The following is a 16,962-nucleotide window of genomic DNA, read 5'->3' on the forward strand; positions in this document are numbered from 1 at the left end:
CTGTTTCTCTTAAGAATCCTAATTCAGAAGGTGTTAGAGGGACATTCTGGGATTTCTCTTGAGAACCCTAATTCAGGAGGTGTTAGAGGGACATTCTAGGATTTTTGAACCAAACATTAAGATGGCATGGCACACAACAGGAAGCTGCATATCATAACACAGCAGTGACTATTGCACTTTTAGGAGTCCTGAGTGACTATACCAGAAGTCTAGCTAGCCTGCTGACAGAGCACAAGGGGAAGAAGAGACCCCACCACTGCATGGAGAGGGAAAAGACCCAGATATGCTGGTGTTCTAGTTGAGCCTCTAGATGACTCTGCCTATAGCTAATGTCCCCTGGATCCAGATGTGCGTGAAAGTCTACCCCTGGACCCTATAGGTTCATGAACGGTCCCCATCCACCATATGTATAAGTAGATATGCCTGTGCTTTCCTTAAACAAGTCTTAGTTGGCTTTCTTGTAACTTACAAGCAAGAGTCTTGCTCCTAATAGGATAAGTAAAGAACTCAAGTTATTTTGGAATTATTCTATCTGAATATGCTGTATTCTATGTAATTCTGGCTTAATTCTAGGACCGAACTATGTAGATCATGGCTTTTAAAGCATTGCAATGAGCATTTGCTTAATACATACATTGACTTTAATCCTGGTAGAAAAAATCCTACAAGGTAAATGTAGAATTTACCTGTCTTAGATGCTGAGATGAATATTTGCATGTAGGAAGTTTATTGGGAATGCTCTCTAAAACAACACTGTAAAAAACAGAACAAAAACAAAAACAGGATGGGGCAGAGAGAGAGGTTGAACACCTGTGCAGTCACAACGAAGGTCACAACAGATCCCACAGAAGCTCTAGAGCTGGGATAACTTCAAAATTGCCCTGACCTGAGATGAGACTGTTGAGCCTTCGAATCCTTGAATCAGCTCAGGCACTCTGGGGACGTGTGTAACCTTGGGTGAGGTAGGTCCCTCAGCCACGGCAGCACCCAGGAAAGGCCTCAGTTTTAAGCCATCACCAGTCAATACCCTCAACAGCTGGGGCAATGAATATCATGATCAAGAAGGGGCATCTGGGTGGTGTGCCCCATCCTCCATAATAGTCCTTATTCATTTTACAGCCTGGATCTAAATCCTAGTCTTTCTGGCTCCAAAGTTCTGGTCATCTCCACTGCATGTCCTTGTTACCACCACTGTCAGGCTGGTGACCTGTTCTGGGAAAGCTAAAATCCTGTTGTTCTGTCCACCTTCAACTGCAAGTATGCTTCTATATTAGTCTGTTCTCACACTGCTAATAAAGACATATCCAAGGCTGGGTAATTTATTAAGGAAAGAGCTTTAACAGACTCACAGTTCCACACAGCTAGGGAGGCCTCATCATGGCAGAAGGAAAAAAGAAGCAAAGGTGAGGCTTACATGGCAGCAGGCAAGAAAGAGCATGTGCAGGGGAACTGCCTTTATAAAACCATCAGATCTCATGAGACTTATTCACTATCATGAGAACAGCACAGGAAAGACCTGCCCCCATGATTCAGTTACCTCCCACCAAGTCCCTCCCATGACAGATGGGAATTATGGGAGCTACAATTCAAGATGAGATTTGGGTGGGGACACTGCCAAACCATATCAGCTTCCATCACACTCACAGCTAGAGTTCATAGCTAGAAGGCAGATTCCACCAAGTAGAAAGATGTAACTACTACTGACAAATACTAGTACATCTCACAGTTCCCAGGTAGCCTATTAAGAAATGGCTTATGTTGAGTAGAAATTTACAAACAAAATGATGAGGAGAAAAAAAACTCCACAACTTCATAGGAATCTTTCCAGCGATACCAAGCACAAATAAACAGAAAATGTTATTTCACTTTGCCAACTAGCTCAGACAGAATTTAAGGAGGAAAAGGTATTAGCTAAGCTTGAGAGGAAACTGGCAAGAAATGTATATGGCCTGAGGCATCCTTGTTCAAGAGTAGAACTGAACATCCTTTCCATTCACTTGCTTATGCCGCAGGATGACCCCTCTCCTGACCCTACTCCACCCCTACTCTCAAGATCTATTTCTCTTCTTTTTTTCTCCCCCAGCTCCATGACCCACCTCATACACAGAATTTGGCATCTTGTGCAGTGCCATGCTGGACATTGTGGCTGTGTCTGTTCAGTCCTTTTTGCTGGGATCTGCTTCTCTGTCCGCTCCAGCCACATGGTTCCAGTGAGGGCCCTGGCCACCTGCCCTCAGAGGTGCACACTTGACCCAGCTTGTGATGGTTAATACTGAGCGTCAACTTGATTGGACTGAGGGATACAAAATATTAATCCTGGGTGTGTCTATGTGGGTGTTGCCAAAGGAGATTAACATTTGAGTCAGTGGGCGGGGGAAGGCAGATCCACCCTTAATCTGGTGGGTACAATCTAACCAGCTTCCAGAGAATATAAAGCAGACAGAAAAACATGAAAAGGAGAGACGGGCCGAGCCTCCCAGCCTACATCTTTCTCCCATCCTGGATGCTTCCTGTCCTCGAATATCGGACTCCAAGTTCTTCAGTTCTGGGACTCGGACTGGCTCTCCTTGCTCCTCAGCTTGCAGCCTATTGTGGGAACTTGTGATTGGGTAAGTTAATACTTAATAACCCCCGCTTTAATTTGCTTGCTTAAACTCATATATATATATATATATTTATAGACATATATATTTATACAGATATATATATATTTATATATATAAATATATATATAAATATTTCCTATTAGTTCTGTCCCTCTAAGAGAATCCTGACTAATACACAGCCGTTCTCTAGAATGTTTTGGCATGCAACTAAGGAAAGGGATGCAGCTCCTCTTTGATAGTAAAGATTGAGACATAAAGGCAGTGTGTGAAAAATAAAAACAAAAATCTGATGCCAAGACATAGAGAAAGGGAGAGATGAGACAGAATGCTAGTGGCATGCCACTCCCTGGTTCTAGATGTCCCCAGATCAACCACATCCTTCCCCCTTGGAGACTGGTTATGTGAGCCTCAAACATCTGCCCCTTTGCCAAAGTTAATCAGTCAGATTTCTGTCCTCAGAGTTCTATTACACTGTAGACACCTAAAAATAAGTGGAGCCCTTTGTCCCCAGGCAAGAGGATTCTTAAACAAGGAAGGTGGGTGTCATCCTTAAGATCCTCCAAGAAAATCCTACTCTTTCTTTCATAGCCTTTATTCAATATTTAAGTGTATTAGTCCATTTTCACACTGCTAATAAAGACATACCTGAGACTGGGCAATTTACAAAAGAAAGAGTTTTAATGGACTTACATTTCCTCATGTCTGGGGAGGACTCACAATCATGGTGGAAGGCAAGGAAGAGCAAGTCACATCTTACATGGATGGTAGCAGGCAAAGACAGAGAGCTTGGATAGGCGAACTCCTCTTTATAAAACCATCAGACGTCATGAGACTTGTTCACTATCATGAGAACAGCACAGTAAATACTTCCCCCCATGATTCAGTTACCTCCCACTAGGTCCCTCCCACAACCTGTGGGAATTCAAGACGATTTGGGTGGGGACACAGACAAACCATATCATTCTGCCCCTGGCACATCCCAAATCTCTTGTCCTCACGTTTCAAAACCAATCATGCCTTCCTAACAGTCCCCCAAAGTCTTAACTCATTTTAGCATTAACTCAAAAGTCCACAAACTCTCATCTGAGGGAAGGCAAGTCCCTTCCACCTATTAGTCTGTAAAATCAAAAATGAGTTAATTACTTCCTAGATACAATGGGGACACAGGCATTGGGTAAATACACCCATTCCAAATGGGAGAGATTGGCCAAAACAAAGAGGCTACAGTACCTGTGCAAGTCTGAAATCCAGTGGGGCAGTCAAATCTTAAAGCTCCAAAATGATCTCCTTTGACTCCATGTCTCAAATCCAGGTCATGCCAGTGCAAGAGGTGGGTTCCCATGGTCTTGGGCAGCTCCACCCATGTGGCTTTGCAGGGTACAGCCTCCCTCCTGGCTGCTTTCATGGGCTGGCGTTGAGTGACTGCAGCTTTTCCAGGCACACGGTGCAAGCTATTGGTGGATCTACCATTCTGGGGTCTGGAGGATGGTGGCTGTCTTACATCCCCAGTGGGGACTCAGTATGGGGGCTCTGACCCCACATTTCCCTTCTGCACTGCCCTACCAGAGATTCTCCATAGGGGTCCTACCCCTGCAGCAAACTTCTGCCTGGGCATCCAGGCATTTCCATATATCTTCTGAAATCTAGGTGGAGGTTCCCACACCCCAGTTCTTGACTTCTGTGCACTTGCAGGCCCAACACCACATGGAAGCTGCCAAGGGCTGGGGATTGCAGTCTCTGAAGCCACGGGCTGAGCTCTATGTTGGCCCCTTTCAGCCACAGCTGGAGTAGCTGGGACATAGGGCACTAAGTCCTTAGGCTGCACACAGCCTACAAACCCACTTTTTCCTCCTAGGCCTCTGGGCCTGTGATGGGAGGTGCTGCTGTGAAGACCTCTGACATGCCCTGGAGACATTTCCCCATTGTCTTGGGTATTAACATTCGGCTTCTCATTACTTACGCAAATTTCTGCAGCCAGCATGAATTTCTCCTCAGAAAAATGGGATTTTCTTTTCTATGTCATTGTCAGGCTGCAAATTTTCTGAACTCCTATGCTCTGATTCCCTTTTAAAACTCAATGCCTTTAACAGCACCCAAGTCACCTCTTGAATGCTTTGCTGCTTAAAAATTTCTTCTGCCAGAGGTTGCAGTGAGCCAAGATCACGCCACTGCACTCCAGCCTGGCAACAGAGCAAGACTTGGTCTAAAAAAAAAAAAAAAAAAAGGAAGAAAAAAAAAGAAATTTCTTCCACCAGATACTCTCAAGTTCAAAGTTTCACAAATCTCTAGGGCAGGGGCAAAATGCCACCAGTTGCTTTGCTAAAACATAACAAGAGTCACCTTTGCTCCAGTTCCCAACAAGTTCCTCCTCTCCATCTGAGACCACCTCAGCCTGGATTTCATTGTCATATCGTTATCAGCATTTTGGTCAAAGCCATTCAACAAGCCTCTAGGAGGTTCCAAACTTTCCCACATTTTCGTGTCTTCTTCTGAGCCCTCCAAACTGTTCTAACCTCTCCCCATTGCCCAGTTCCAAAGTCCATTTCCAAATTTTGGGGTATATTTTCAGCAGTTCCCCATTCTACTGGTACCAAAAATTTACTGTATTAGTCTGTTTTCATGCTGCTGATAAAGACATACCCAAGAATGGACAATTTACAAAAGAAAGACGTTTAATGGACTTACAGTGCCACATGGCTGGGGAGGACTCACAATAATGGCAGAAGGCCAGGAGGAGCATGTCATTTCCTACATGGATGGCAGCAGACTAAGAGAGAAAGCTTGTGCAGAGAAACTCCTCTTTATGAAACCATCCGATCTCATGAGACCTATTCACTACCACAAGAACAGCACGGGAAAGATTTGCCCCCATGATTCAATTACCTCCCACCGGGTCCCTCCCACAACACATGGGAATTCAAGATGAGATTAGAGTGGGGACACAGCCAAACCATATCATTAAGTAACCTGGAGATGATGTATTTCCTTACTTTTCTCTTAGCCAACATGTCTTTCAAGCCTCCTCTCTAGAATGGAACCCTGATTCTCCACCATGTGTTGTCACTGGGTAGGCTTAAAAAGTACCACTAATGCCTGAGAGGCCCTTGTTTGCATGAGCCATGGAGATAACTCTGTCCCTCGGCGTCACTCCCCTGAACTGAACTCTCTGAGTCTTCCCGTAGAAGATTCTCTGATTCAATGCCTACACTGCCTATGATAGAAACTCAGAGGAGAGTGGCAATAAAATCACTAAATTAGCTGACAATAGAAAACAGATCAGCACTCTTCAGATAACCAGTCTCCTTCTTTTACTTAAACACAGGGATTTTATCATCCTGTGGCTTTTTCTTCCCAAGCTTAGGAATCACAACACATTCAAGCATTCTGCTTGGGTTTTATTTTTATTTTTTCCATGGGTCACAAGAACTTTGAATGCATAGGCTTAATCTTCATCCTTTCTTTTTATATCATAATTTTCTGTCTTCTTGGGATCTCTTTGGATATTTCATTCTATCTCAAAACATAGAGCCCAAACCTCAAACTGATACATGGGTGAGGCCTTGAGCTGTGGTAAGTGGAGTGGGGAGGTATTTCTCAACTGTTACATGCCAGGCCATGAATACATCCAAGTATCAAGTTTGGGTTTAAAATAACATGGTGACCTTTCTCTCTACTCTTCTAGGACTTTCTGACTCAAAACACGTGCCCAGGGCTTCTTGGTAGTCTCTCCGGATATGAGAGCTACTTTCTCTATTCATAAAATGAGGGGAGAGGGTGGTCAAGAGGGACTTGCTCATACCCAACACGGTGCCTGTGTCTCTGATACTCTGACAAGGTTACCTGTCCAGGACCAAAACTCCTGCCTTGTTCTGGAGGCCTGTGTAAGCTCCAGGGTTTCTCTGGGAACTCTGAAGATTTTTGAAGTGATATATTGGGAGCGTCTGAGGGGATCCCTCATTCTTTGGGAGCTCACCAGAGTTAGAATAGTTAGAATAGACCTGTTAGGGCCAGCTGTGATCCCAGTGACCACATTCACTCATAATCTCCATTTGGTTGGGCATTTCTGTTATGTCTTTGTCGTTTCTGTGACAGAGCTAGGCCCTTCCTTGCTTCAAGGAAGAAAGGTTGGGGGAGCAGGAAGAAGATGCAGGTTCCCACAACCCCCTGATCTTCTGCACCCCTACTGGTTTCCTCCACCCACAGGGGTGAGGAGAATCACAGCTGCCAAGAAGTTGAAGATGGCTCGCAGGGAAGGCTGTGGGCGGTGGGGCGGGGCAGGTGGGCGGCAGGGCGGGGCAGGTGAGGTCGTGGGGCTTTGGCTTCGGCAGCAACCTGACAATTATAGGACTCAATCTTGGTAAATGCAGCCAGCAGAGAATCAGGGCTTGTGTCAGTGTGTCGAGTCCAGTAGGCTACTAGGAGGTTAAAAATGTCTGAGGCATGTGTTTGACAACCATTAACAAACCTAAAACAACAAAACCCTTTAGAGACACAAGAGAAAGGAACAATGTGACCAGTGACATTCTCAACTTCCCAAACACTCCTGGTTCAGAAGAACTGGGAGAAATGCGTCTATTTTAGGGTTTATCAGTGACATTAAAAAAACAGTAATACGTTTGATATTTCACTTCAAGTATTTATCTAAGGAGCCCCTGGGTAGGTACAGATACGGAACCATTGGTTGCACAGTAGCCCAGAAGACGGGATGAGGGGCCCTGGGAGCTGGGAATTCCTTCTTCCTTGTTCTGACCCCCGCAACTGCTGCCAGAAAGGTTTATGAGCCCTCATCATTTATTATGTGACTTTTCTATATTTGGAAACACTTTGGGAGAAAATTTTCCACACTTAGAAAGTCATTACCCGAGTCTCCAGTACATACATTTTTCCACGCCCTTCTTTACACACGGAAAGGTTTATCATTAAGAATGTTCATCTTAAATGCAGTTGAAGCAGAGAGACACAGAGATGATCCCCGCTCCCCAGAGGTTCTGGTCCCTAGCAAGTGGCACACTCTGCCCCTCCTACGGGTCATTTGTGGTGGCTTTTGGAAGGCTGGATGGAGGTGGAGTAAGTGTCCTCTGTGCTTCTTTGAGGAGGAGCTTGGCTCAGGCTCTGAAAGGCTTCTATCCTTTCCTCCCTCATGCTGGAAATGAGCAAGTCACATGAGCAAGTCAGGAAGGGTGTATTAGCCCCTTTTCACACTGCTATAAAGAACTGTCTGAGACTGGGTAATTTATAAAGGGAAGAGTTTTAATTGACTCACAGTTCGGCATGGCTGCGGAGGCCTCAGGAAAATTACAATCACAGAAGAAGGCGAAGGGGAAGCAAGGCACCTTCTTCAGAAGGCGGCAGGAATGAGAAGGAATTCAGGAGGAACTACCAAACACGTATAAAATCATCAGATCTCGTGAGAACTCACTATCACAAGAACAGCATGGGGGAACTACCCCCATGATTCAATTACCTCCACCTGGTCTCTCCCTTGACATGTGCGGATTATGAGAATTACGGGGATTATAATTCAAGATGAGATTTGGGTGGGGACACAAGGTCTAACCATATCAAGGGGCTAACGTGGTGAAACCCTGTCTCTACTAAAAAAATACAAAAAAATTAGCCAGGCGTGGCAGTGGGTGCCTGTAGTCCCAGCTACTCAGGAGGCTGAGGCAGGAGAATGGTGTGAACCCAGGAGGCAGAGGTTGCAGTGAGCCGAGATTGCGCCACCGCACCCCAGCCTGGGTGACAGAGCGAGACTCCGTCTCAAAAAAAAAAAAAAAAAAGTACAATTATTTCCTCTCTTCTTGTGACAAAAGCAGAACATGTTGATTTCAGGAATATACAGGTAAGAAAAGGCAAAGACACCTAAAATTCCATCATCTTAGGGAAAATCACTATTACCACCCACCTTTCATCTACGCATGTATAATAATGAAAGTAGTAACTTACTGAGGGCCCAGCATGGGTCAGGAGCTGGGCTGTGTGGTTTATATCCACTATTCCACCTAACCCACACAACCAGTCTGCTGGTCACTCCACTGGGTCCCAGCATGGTGTGTGGATGGAGTGAGGGCTCCAGAGCCAGCCTGCCCAGTTCCGAGCTCCACTCTGCCACTCATGAGTGTGTGTTCTCCAGCAAGCTGGTTAGCATCTGTGCCTCAGGTCCTCACCTGTCGAATGGGGGTAATAATACCATAGGTGTCACATGGATTGTCAGGAGGATTAAATGAGTAAATAGGTGTAAAACACTTACTGCTTGGTACTCACAAGTGCTCAACTCAGCAGAGTCACCTATTGTTTCCTTTGTAGAAATATGGAAGCACGTTCAGAGAAGTCAGTGACTTGGTTGAGATCCCACAAGCATTAACTGACTAAGCCAGGTTTGAAACTTAAATCTCTTCTGAGTCCAGATCCTTTATGACAGAATATACAAGAGAGGCAGAGAAAAAAATCAGCGTTCCCCCGCTCCTTAACATTATTCTTTAAATTGCATATGTCTTCTGCTCACTGTATAATAATACTCCAGCCCTAGATGTGCCCTTGACCGAGTCTTAGCCAGTGGGTAGAGACCTATAGGAGTTAGCAAAGGCTCAGCTTTGTTTAGTGCAGTGCCGTCAAGCACAGGAACCCCTGGGCCTCTCACTGACAGGCAGATTGATTTCTAACAAGTCCCCAAGTGAGTTGATGCTGCTGGTCTGAGAACCACACTGCAGAGAGGCTTTGGGGAATTCTGACCAGTGGATCTGCTTTCGCTGGGACCTTCCTGCTGCTGCCTCTTTGGTTTACACAGTTGCCTTCCATCTTCCCTTGTGTCCCGAGTCTGGAATTCAGAGTCCATCGGTACCATGCATCACAACCTCCGAACTCCGGAGGCAGGTTCCTCAGCTGGAGCCCAGGTGGACTCACCTGGGGCCCACCCACCTGGGGGTGCCAGGTTACATGTCCCAGTCACCAGTGTCAGCTCTGGGGGTTCTGCACAAACACTGCTAGGGTTGCTGCTGATCCTGCCTGTCTGAAACACTTCAGGGGACATGTGTTTAGGATTCAAAAGAAAAGAAAGATTCACACTGGAGTCAAGCCAGCGGTGGGGGTGGTGGGGAGCATAGGAGGGTGTGAGGCCGCAGCTTGGTAAGGGATCATCCACCTTCCACCAGCAAGCCCATGGCATCAAGTCCTTCCGTTCTAAAACCTCTGGGGTCCTCAGCAATACAAACCACTATTCCCATCTAGTGCCCTCTGGGAACCCATCCCTCAGACAGGACATCCTTCAGAATGTAAGGGAGGTCACCTTTGACACCCTCTGTGGAAACTCCAGGTAGTGGCGACAGAACATGAGAGACAAACTAAGAATTCTGAGTGCGGTAATCAGAGTGGGCATCATGTGAGTGGAATAGCCCCAGCTGCCCAAACCCCTAACATGAAGGAAAATTCTGTCTTAAAAAGGTCTTTCACTGTGATTTTTCCATGACGTGACTAGCTTTTCACTCAGTTGTCTATCCCAAGAGATACCAGTAGGTCCTGACAAAACCTAAAGTATGGGGAGAGAGACCCTGGGAATTAGGAATCTCTTCTTGCCTTCTTCCTCAGGACACTGTTTCTACAGCAGGCGATATCTGTGAGGGCTGGTTCGGTTTGCTGCTATTTTCGACATTTTAGAACGAGTTTCCCTCACTTCTGGGGATTTTCCATGGGGACATAAATCTCTAAGCCTCGTTCTAGCAAAGCGTCCTCATTGCTACCTCAGTTGGGACAAGTGAAATATTTGGAAATTCCCATGGCCTTGGCCAAGACCTTGAAGGGGCGGGTTTTAAAAAGTTCTAGGTTCCCTTCTTTCCATGGCAGCCAAGGGCACATTTCCCTGGCACAGCCGGTCCCCCTGGAAAATGCAAGCCCCTGGATTGGAGGCCCCTGGAAGCCTGCCTATGTAGGCCCAAATGTAGCATGAGAATACTCAATGTACGCAAATAAGCAGAACAGGAAACTCATTTATTAAGCTAAGCCTCCCAGTGTTGGGGGAAACTTCCTGTTATCAGATGTCTGAGAACGGGGTCAGGCCTAGTCCCTCCAGCCCTTGTGACCAGGACCCTGGCTCAGAACCAGAAATCTGCCTGCTGGGCCTGCCATAGCAGGAACAGGGCTGATAGGAGGCAAGCTTGGCCTTTCATGTCAGGTCTGTCCCTTCCTGGCCGTGTGACCTCTTGGGGCCAATGTTTCTTTAAAATGGGGACAAGGATACCTCACAGGGTATTGCGAGAGTAGGGCAACGTATTTAAAAGTGATTTGAAAGTCGTCAAGTGTTAGTCCATGGACAATATCTGGGTTTATTATGAAGATTACACTAAATAAGAAACATACATACACACAGTGGTGTTCTGGTCAATGTTTAACAACTGGCTTTCTAGAGGGGAAAATGCCCCGGTGTTTAGAATTTGTCCATTTCCATGCTGTAATATTCCCACCAGGGCTCATTTCAAAGCACTAGTGTGATGTCACTGAATGTCAAGTTGAGAAGAAAGGTACAGAGTTGACCCCTCTGGGCTGGCGTGAGCCAGTGGAAGCACACCACTGTTCCTATATTTCACTTCCTCTTATATAAAGCACTTAGCACAGTGCCTGGAAAACAGGGGTGTTGACCTCCTCGTCCTCCTCTTTCTATTTTCATTAGCTCGAGGTTCACCAGCAGATAGGGAAATGGCAGCCCCACCCTGTCCTGCTGAATCTGAATCTCCGGATGGTGTGTGTTTTAAAAGCTCCCCGGGGTGATTCTGCTACGCGGCCCTGAACGGGAACCGCAGCACCACGGGGCGGGCTCCCTGGGAGCAGTGACAGGGTCCTGCTTGTGTTTGCATCCCCAGTCCCAAAACAGGGCCCGACCCATTTGGTGCTTTCCTAAATGAAGTGATGGAAACTTATTATCTGGAGCTAAAATGAAAGGGGTCAGATCTGCGGAGAAGAATGAGGAGAGCAGGCCCCACCGATGGCCACGCACCTGCTGGTTTCTCTCCACTCTTCCGCAAGTCACCCCCCTTGGCCTGGGCTGTCCCCATCACCACCAGCCAGGCTGGTTCTGCTGCTGCCCCCTCAGTCCTCTCTGCACAGTTCATCCTGTGGGGCCTGTGCCCACTCACTCCACCTCTCTGAGTGATCCCCTTTTGATCCTTGGAGCCCAGCGCCCTTTCCTGCCCCCTTTCTCTTATTACTGCATCTGTGGAGCTCCTCAAGAGCCACCCAGGACAGATGTGTCAGACTCAGACAAGGATGGGGGCTGTGAGCGCCTGTGTGCCTCTCCCTGCAATTTCCTCCCGCCCCTGCTGCCTTTTCCTGGGAGCTCTGCCCCTAGTACAGTGTGTGTCCCTAAGAGCCCTCAGTATATGTTCTTTGAATAAAGCAAAACAAGCTACTGGGAAGGGATAACAGGAAGGGAGGAGAGGAAGGCATTATAGGTGAATTAATTACTCCAGGAAAGACCTTAAGTAATTGGTGCTTCCTTGGCCTGAGTATAATAGCAAAGGAAATTTGACTTTTAAGCCAAAAGTATTCACGTCTCCATCCATCATGGCATATATATGTCCCACCCATTTTTATGTTCTCTCTCAATCCTGCACGCCAATATAAACACCAGCTTCTTGTCTTTCTCAAGGTAACCCAGAGAAAATGAGAAGATAAATCCAAGGAGTAGAAAAAAATTCCTAAGTCATCCGTGTTAGGTACAAACACAATGACACAATTTTCCCAACTACTAGGTATAACAATTGTACTTTGGAGGAGAAGGGAAGAGCTTACATGCAAACGGACTAGCGTAGAAAAATCCAGCTTTACGTAGTCCTGATGGCAGCATGCCTGAGCTGAAACATACCCTCAGACCAAGTGTGTCTTTTCTGATTTAAAGAAAAAGAGGAAGGGAGTTACACCTAAAATAGCCTTTTGGACAGTATGCTCAGCGCATAAGCACTAATCTGCACACAGCCCTGTGAATATCTTTTTACCCCACCTTGAAGATGAGGTAAACACACAGAGCCTTAGTTAACATACCAGGCGCACACAATCAGTGAATAGCAGAGACAAAACTAACATGGGTCTCCTGACGGCAGAGCCTGTGGCTCTTTCAGCCATGGACATAGGTTCCAGGCGTGGCTACTGCCATCGCTTTACAGCGAGTCCTCCAAAACAGATCCTAGCATTAGAGTTGCCAGGAGCACACAGGGAGGGAAGCACTTCTCCTCTTCCTTTCTTCTAATGCCCTCCTTCATGGAAGTGAAGCACAAGAAGAGAGAGAAGGGAGGGACAGCGTTTCCAGCAGGGAAAAGGTGACCAGGGACCAGACAGAAATTCTTCAATTCACAGCTGTCGAGTCTACAGGCTCAAGACACCAGAGGAATGATGCTAGCTCTTAAAAAAAAAAAAAAAAGCTTAGAGAAAATAAATGATTATTTAAATTAAAATTAGAAGTATTACCTATACTTGGAATTCATCACGTTGCCTCTGGATTCTGTCTCTGTTAATCCGTTCCTATGAGTCTCGCCCGACTTCTGCCCCAGCCAACCTCAGCTAAAGTCCTGGAAGGGAGGGAGTGGGCCTTATTCAACTTAGAACCCTTAGGACCTTGCAGAAAGAGTTGCTGGCAGAGAGCATATTTAAAAAAAAAAAAAAAAAAAAGTTAAATTAGATTTTCTTTCTGCTACCTTTATTCTCAGGGTAAATTTCTGCATCTTTCAACTAACTCTCATCCCAGGTTCCCCCTTTCCTCTTGGCTAAGCACCTTCAACTGGTGCCTCCCCATCTCCTGCTTCTGTGCAGGTGATAACAGAGTTTCAGCACTTGCAGAATTACATTAAAATAATATGTTATGCTCTGAGTCAGACTAGACATTCTTTAGGGCAGGAACAGTTTATTATTATGTTTTGTACCCTAAGCATCTAGCACAGTGCCTGACACATGGGAAAGGCTTATTCAACACCCATCAAATAGAATTAAATCTGGCAAAGACTGGTGAAAAAGTGGGTGTCTAATATCTGAAATCTTTAGTCACTGCACTCTTGAGCAAAAAGTCCCTTGAGGACAGGAGTCGCCATGTCAAACTAGTTATCAAATACGGTTCTAAATGCAATAGAAGTGGCTTAGTTCCTAACAGCGGGATTTGTGTATTTTTAGGAGTTGAGTATCCGTTCAAACCATCATCAATTGAAATCGCCCTGGAATCACCTGTGACTAAACAAGGGAAACGAGTATAGACTATAAAGTGTGATAAACTCACAGCCTTATTAAGAGAAAAGAACAAAACAAAACATACAGCATCCACTGTGAGGTGAGCTCTACACAGGCAGAGATTCTGTAGAGAGGTAAGTAGGCAGCTTCCACACCTTCTGCCCAAATCACAGCATTACAGAAAGCCAGAGCGGAATGTTGGGCTCTGCCTGTTTCTTTACGGCAGGGCTTCTTAGAGACTTTAGTCATCTAATGCCCTGGGTGGCTCTTCATGGAGGATGTCTTAGTCCATTTTGTGTTGCTATAAAGAAATACCTGAGGTTGGGTGATTTATAACGAAAAGGAGTTTATTTGCCTCTGCAGTTCTGCAGGCTGTACAGGAAGCATGGCACTGGCATATGCATCTGGTGAGGACTTCAGGCTGCTTCTACTCGTGATGGAAAGCAAAGGGGGACAGGCACGGTGGCTCACTCCTGTAATCCCAGCACTTTGGGAGGCCAAGGTGGGTGAATTACTTGAGCCCAGGAATTTGAGACCAGCCTGGGCAACAAAGTGAAACCCTTTCTATTTAAAAAAAAAAAAAGAAAAGAAAAAAAGAAAGTGAAGGGGAGCCTGTGTGTGAAGAGAACATGTGGTGAGAGAGGAAGCAGAAGAGAGAGGGGAGGTGCCAGGCTCTTTCTAAACACCAGCTCTCTTGGGAACCAACAGAGTGAGAACTCACTCACCCCTGAGGGAGGCCATTAATCGATTCATGAGGGATCCACTGCCACGACCCAAACACCTCCCATTGGGTTCCATCTCCAACATTTGGATCAAATTTCATAATGAGATTTGGAGGGGACAATTATCCAAACCATAGCAAAGGGACAGAGCGCACTTGGTTTCTCACACTACTTTGGCCATAGAATCTCTTGTTAGTAGAAATTCTGTTAACACCATCTGGGAAATACTGCACCACATCACGATCTGCCCTTCATGAAATTCAATTCTGCAAACACTGTGTGACCATCTCTTCACTATGCCAAAGGAGATGTTCTAGGTTGTAGGAAGGGCCACCAAGAATGAGGGACAGTTTCTGCCCTCGTGTAGCTTTTGGTCTCACATGGGAAATCAGAAGAGGCCGAATCAGAGAAGAGACAGAGAGCAAACCAGGATGAAGGGCAGAGCATGCAAATACCCTAAGCAAGGCCAAAAGTGGTGTTGGAGTGTAAGGGGAAGAGACAGAGTACCTGGCTTAGACGTGGATGTGGGACCTGTAAGAAATCTCATGAAGGGGTGGTATTGAGGAGGCGGGCTTTCGACAGCAGACATGAGGTAGAGAAAAGCAGGGAGAGCACCAGAAGGGCAACAGGAGAAAAGACAGATGGGGAGGGCAGGCTGCAGTGTGGAAAGGGTGGTCAGGAACCACCCCTTGGACATAAGGTACCAACAAGGAGTGGTGTGATGGGGAGGAATCTTGGGAAGGTGATTTGGAGTCACGTTATGAATGTCAGACCAAAGAGTTTGTACTTCAAGCAGAACTCCAGAAGGTCTTTAATCAGAGGAGTGACATTTTAGGCCACAGAGGCTTTTTAATGCCTGCCCTTATATGATCTGTTTACAAATAATTCTCTAAGGAGATGACTTATTTTGACACAATGTGACATACAGTGAAAGCATATCCAGTTTAATTATTTTGTCAGTCTATTATCTTTGAAATGATAAAATATATCCAGAAATATATTTTGTAATAATTAGTGACTAAGTGAAATCTACTGTATTACCTACTGCTTTATAATGCAGTGCTAAGACACAGTTAGCAACTTAAAAACCACACACATTTATTATCTCATGGTTTCTGAGGGACAGGAATCCAGGCACAGATGAGCCAGGACTAACTTCAGGGTCTATCACAGAGCTGCAGTCAAGATGTCAGCCTGGGCTAGGGTCTCATCTGAAGTCCCAACTGGGTTTGCCCCCAAGCTCAAGTGTTTGTTGCCAGGATTTGGTTCCTTGAGGGTTGCTGGGCCACCTGACTTCCTCAGCTCCTTTCTTCCTTCAGGGCTATGGGGACAGGTGGCCCAAGGCCACCCCTAGTTCCTGACCACATGGTCCTCTCCAGAATGGTGGCTTGCTTTATCAAAGGCAGCCAGGAAGTGTTTATGCTTGCAAGATAGAAGTCACTATCTTATGTAACCTACTCATAGAAATGACATCCTTTCAATGTTGTCAATATTTTGTATAGACACAAGGCACTCCAGGGATGGGGATTCTACAAGGCTGAGAACACCAGGAGCCAGAGATCATTGGGGACCATCTTCCAGGCTGCCTGCCACATTGATACTTCACAAAATTCCCAGGTCAGAGTAAACTTATGAAACACTCATAACATTTCAAAATAATTATGTCCCAACTGTACCTATAGAACTTGGGATCAACATGGTGAAACTCCGTCTCTACTAAAAATATAAAATTAGTTGGGCATGGTGGTGCATGCCTGTAATCCCAGTTACTTGGGAGGCCGAGGCAGGAGAATCGCTTGAACCCGGGAGGTGGAGCTTGTAGTGAGCAAGATCACGCCATTACACTCCAGCCTGGGCAACAAGAGCAAAACTCTGTCTCAAAAAAAAAAAAAAAAAAAAAAAAAACGTGGGAAGCAGTCAAGGATAAATAACCCTGTCAGTCACTGCTCCCTTTAGCAAGACAGGGCTCCATCATAAGAACAATCATGGAGGAAGGAAAGTTACCCCCCAGACCCCAGAGAACCCCTCTTCCCTGCCAGCCGTGAATCCATCCTTAGGACTAAGCTCAGCCAGTCTGCTTTCATTCAAGTCTTTAGACTTGTGCAGGCATTGGGAGAGGAAAGACACTCTTTCTTTCTGTGCAGATGAAATAAGATACCCTTCATTCAGTCTGGTTCATACCCCTTCCTGGGATTGCCTCTTTCACATAAAGAATGTACCGGCAACATTCCTTAAGATGAGAAACCAAATGTTGTCAGGGTTGATTTGTGATTCTAGGAGGAAGAAAGTAAAGACAGACAGGGGAGGGTTTATCTGGATGCACGTAACAGTTAGGGAAGGACAGTCAGATTGGCTGGGTCAGGAGACGGCTAATAAAATACAGTGTCTTTGATCTATAGGTCACCAGTCTATTTAGGGTTGCCCTGAGACAT

General features: G+C 45.9%; 1 long non-coding RNA gene across 1 annotated transcript in view; it reads right to left on the bottom strand.

Moving 5' to 3' along the window:
* The window catches only part of LOC105738608, a 110,357-nt gene that overhangs the window by 85,958 nt on the left and 7,437 nt on the right, over positions 1-16,962 (bottom strand). The window contains exons 2-5 of the long non-coding RNA XR_004027020.1: positions 13,059-13,221; positions 12,387-12,481; positions 8,857-9,016; positions 8,553-8,773 (exon numbers count right to left, since the gene is read on the bottom strand). This is a non-coding gene — a long non-coding RNA (uncharacterized LOC105738608). The remainder of the gene's footprint in view (positions 1-8,552; positions 8,774-8,856; positions 9,017-12,386; positions 12,482-13,058; positions 13,222-16,962) is intronic.

This window comes from Nomascus leucogenys, chromosome 19 (genome assembly GCF_006542625.1).
Source record: "Nomascus leucogenys isolate Asia chromosome 19, Asia_NLE_v1, whole genome shotgun sequence".
NCBI lineage: Eukaryota > Metazoa > Chordata > Mammalia > Primates > Hylobatidae > Nomascus > Nomascus leucogenys.